This window comes from Pristiophorus japonicus, unplaced genomic scaffold (assembly GCF_044704955.1).
Source record: "Pristiophorus japonicus isolate sPriJap1 unplaced genomic scaffold, sPriJap1.hap1 HAP1_SCAFFOLD_89, whole genome shotgun sequence".
NCBI classification, from domain to species: domain Eukaryota; kingdom Metazoa; phylum Chordata; class Chondrichthyes; family Pristiophoridae; genus Pristiophorus; species Pristiophorus japonicus.
In genome coordinates, this window is record NW_027254813.1 from 2,213,409 (window position 1) to 2,217,953 (window position 4,545).

The following is a 4,545-nucleotide window of genomic DNA, read 5'->3' on the forward strand; positions in this document are numbered from 1 at the left end:
GCTGCACGGACCCAGTGTGCACACATATCACAGTGTGGGCTGGTCTGTGCTTCCCCTGGGCCCCTGGCCCTGAACTCATGCTTCCCCTGGGCCCCGATCACATCCCTCCACAGTCTCTCGCCGCTCCTTCGTCCCGATCTCGCCGCTCCTGCTGTATCTGCCCACGCTCCAATCACTGACCTGGACCTTGATGACATCACACTTCGCTGCCGCCACCCTCCTGCACCAGCTCGCGCTGCTCCCTGGAGCAGTCTCCCGGGACCTCCAAGCTGCTCCCAGGGCCGCTCGCCTTTCCTTTTATGGCCCCGACCTGCCGCTGGTGTTCTCCCGTTAGTGTATCCAGGCTGTGGGTGGCCACCCCGAGCGCAGCAGAGGGGTTTCTGCATTAGTTCTGGGTGGGGACAGTATCTTTCCCCTTCTCCCTTCCTCTTGTCTATATCCCTGTGCTTTTATTTCTCTATTTATTCCCCCTGTCTCAGTTTCTAGCGTTTAAAAGGGAACAAAAGATGAAATGGGTTTCATTGTGGAACAATTTACTTCACTCAAAGTTAGATGCACTGCTGTTCGCCATGAGGTCAAGGTAGCTAGCCGTTGATATTCAGGTTCTTATATAAATATATATAAATATATCAACATCTATCATAACTGTTCCCTGGTGGTCGAGGGGTTAAGATCTGCCGCACTGACGTGGTAACGATACTCGATCAATTCATCGCATAAAAATAATTGAGGTCTGTGAGACGATTAATAATTGCTGTAAGCACCATGAGTACCAATATTTCTGTGATAGACCGAGCTCACAGACTACCTGGCTTCTCCTGCCCTTTGCCGGGCACGTGTTCCGGGTTTAATTATACAAACTGGGTGAGTTCACTGATCGCGGGGAGACGGTAGGAGCCTCTGTGGCCCCACTGTGAGGATGCGGAAGTGAACACGGTGGCTGGGTGATCCGTGACATTTCTGTAAAGGGCAGTGGAGGAGAAGGATTGAGAACTTGCAGTGTGGGACAGAAGTTGTTTCAGGTGAGCCTCCTCATTCCCGATCAGCAGAGGGAGCTCACTGGTCAACTCCACTCTGTTGGGCCCGTTGTACCAGTGGTTTCTGTAGTGTAGTGGTTATCATGTTTGCTTTACACGCAAAAGATCCCTGGTTCGATCCCAGGCAGAAACATTTTGTTTAAACTTGCCAAATGGGAACAATCGGAGGCGAGTTGAGCCTCCTGGCAAATGCTGCCTGATTTGCTGAGATTTGCAGAATTTGCTGTTTTTATTTGCTATTTATTCTCCTGGCAAAAGCGCTCCCTTAATCCTGAATTGCTCTTTATTTAACCAATAAATAGATAACTTTGAGTGAGAGAAAACGGATCCACCGGGGACCTTTCGCGTGTGAGGCCAACGTGATATCCGCCACACTGCAGCCCATCAAAGGGCGAGAAACCACTGAATATAAAGGATGAGCTCACAAATATCAGGGGCAGTGCAGTCTGGTCAACGTCAAACCCTCCTTTCTTATTCAGCAGAGGCATGAACGGGAGTCAGACGCCACAAAGTTTAATTAAAGACACAAATACAAGTAACACTTCTAAATCTTTTCACTGTAAAATTCTTTTACTTTATTTGAGATCCTGCTGCATTGAATCTGAAAATGAGCACCATAGGATTTTATCTTCACTACTGATTCTATTTTCTGTGCACGGTCGGAATAACCGGTGCTGTTAAATTTGACAAAAGTTGCCCCAGATTCCTGGTGTCATCAGCAATTAAGATTTTGAACCAGACTCCTAAAATACAGTGAGTAAAATGGGTCAACATGCATAAGAACATAAGAAGATAAGAAATAGCAGCAGTAGTCAATCATACGCCCCTCGAGCCTGCTCCGACATTTAATACGATCATGGCCGATGCAATCATGGACTCAGGTCCACTTCCCTGCCCACTCCCCAAAGCACAGGACAAATGATTGAAGTATCGACTCTCCCTCAGTTAGCATTTCTTTCATTGTGCAAAAGAAGGTGAGGGGTTAATTAATGATGCTTTCCCGTGAAAACAATACAAAAGTTTAAGAAAAAAACATACGGTGACTGGCAGGTGAGCGCTGCTTCTGACACCTGGTGGGAATGGGCGGGGATTTTAAAGCCTCTTGTATTGTGAAACCTTCATATCGCCGAACATCTCAGACTTCATGTGTGGACCTTGTCAGGCAATGGTAGCATGCCTGACTCCAACTTGAAAGGTTGTGTGTTCTAATCATGTTGGGGTTGCAATTATTTTCAACATTGTTCTTCCAGAAAATATTTCCTTTGCTGTTTGGCAATAACCAGAGCCTTGCTCCAAGATCTGTCTCACTGTTTCCCCGGTGTCAGGCAGAGATACGCCTGCTGCCCTCATTTTTTTCATGTGTCAGGACACAAAAGTTCAAAATGAATCTGCAGGTGGCCACATCTAGCATTGAATACTCAGGGTGGCGGAGTGGTTTAAGGTGCTGTGTTCAGATCGCAGTCTCCTCTGGGGATGCATGTTCGACTTTGACATTTCTTATTTTTAATCATTTAGTGAAACTCTTTGTTTGACACCACGACCAACTCCTTAAAAGTGGGATTCTGCAGTCCACCTGCTCGCTTCACATTTCTGTCTGACCTGGTGCTGAAAGTGGAGATGTTTCCGCAGTGTCGCGCTTAACACGTTCACCTCACAAGCGAAAGCTCCCTGGCCGAGAATATTTTCTGGAGCTTTTTCCTCATATATGCTCAGGGGCGCGTTCTGTCCTGAACACTCAAGCTAAAGTGCTGAGTTCATTGCCCATGTTGTTAGCAGCCTGCCAGTGAATCTGTTTAAGATGTTCAAACAGATTCCTGACAAAGCTGTCCCGGCTCGCTTCCCGGAGACACCGTGGTCACCAGTGCCCCAGTTTCAGTGGGTCAGCCCCGGAAGGTTGGCCATCCGTTGGAGAATACCCAAGATCAGGGATCAGTCTACGGACAGGGATCCCCAGCCGGCAGCCTTCGGCGGTGAGCGACTCACAGGAGAGGTCGTGGTGGACCTGCCACGAACTGAGAGTCCCCAGCCTACAGCCCCAGGCTGTGCAGAACCCTCAGTTAATGAAATGAACTCAGCAGCCACACCTAAAGGGGAAGTGTGTTGTTGCCCCAGAGGGGCCAATCCCCCGATAATGTGGGACTCAGGCACACCTCCAGTCAGAACACTCTGGGTCCTGCGGTACAGACCGCCTTACCGCCGGCCACACAGGCAAACCAGAGGCTGAATAAGGGTAGGAGAAGAACAGGGATTAACTTGGCCAGTCGGAGACGGGTGGCAGATGTATATAATAGCACGATATGAGTTTAAGAATGTTGAAGAGTTCTAGTTTTAAATTAAGATTTTAGAAATTTCAGGTCACCACAACCTCACGAGGAATCCATGGGTCAAGAAGTAGTGAGAGGAATAAGATCGGTTATGAAGGAGTTGTGGCCGGCAGTGGTAAGGGGTGGTTTTCAGGGGTCAGCTTTCCCTTCTGACCTTATATGAGCGGTTCCGAATCGCTCGCTGACCCTTGGTTCTCGACACTGGAATTATGAAGGGACTGTGACAGACTTGGACAGACAATCGGTTTCAAGGTAGGAAGAAGGTATGGCTTTATTGTGTTTATAAAGAAGTAAAAGGCACACCTTTAATAACACACACACACCAATACACACTGAGGGGTGCAGCACATTGAATAAATTGTCAAATTACAGCCTGTGGGGAAAAGAATACAGCTTAAACTCGAAATGGAGTAAAGAGGAGAATGCAGATACATTTACACAAGTTATCCCAGCCTCGCCCCTCCCAATTCCCCCAACTAACTAAGTTATAGCTCTTCGGGTTCAGGGGCTATGCTCACCAATCCTTTTAGACAGTTGCCGGTGATTCGTGGTTTCGGGGTTCGCTGCACTTGGCCTTCTAGGCGAGCCGTACCCCGGACAGAGGAGAGGAATTCGGACTGCGTAGTCTTCGGTTGGGGTGCGTCCGTTGATGCGCTAAGTTGCGTTTTGGATGTATGTGGTAAGTACCCACTTTCTTTGGTTAGGAATAGTTTTAGTTCGTCCCTTTTGGTAATTTCTCCCCCGTTGGGTCGTTCAGAAGTAGATTGAAGAGTGATTGTCAATTTGGTTGCTGACAACCTTCCGTTTCGTGGGCCTCGTGCTCGGTCAGTGCTTGATGAGTTCTGGTAGTTTCCTTCACTGTTCCATTTCTTCACTGTAGAGGAAGCAGGCTGCTTGTGTCTGTGTCTTTGTTCCAGTCTATGTCCTTGTTCGAGTCAGTGCGAGTTCCAGTCTTGTGTTCTGTTAGTTTTTCCTTGTAAAACTGGGGGATAGATATATCCCCCAAAAAAGGCTTTGTTATCTCCCATCAAATCTCTTGGGCTCTGTTTAAACTGTTCTGTCCATTGATTTTAAAATGTCTCCTTTGTCGGCAGTAACTCGATTAGGGTGTGAGAATGTGCTATCACTGGTTTTACATTGTTTGAGGATTGTCCAGTTTCCTGACCATGATTTCCATTGTGCTG

The 4,545-nt window shown here is 47.7% G+C and overlaps 1 non-coding gene across 1 annotated transcript; it reads left to right on the plus strand.

Moving 5' to 3' along the window:
* Window positions 1-1,097: 1,097 nt before the first annotated feature.
* On the plus strand, window positions 1,098-1,170 carry trnav-uac (transfer RNA valine (anticodon UAC)). Its single transcript has one exon. It is a non-coding gene; the product is annotated as a tRNA-Val (tRNA).
* Window positions 1,171-4,545: the final 3,375 nt, after the last annotated feature.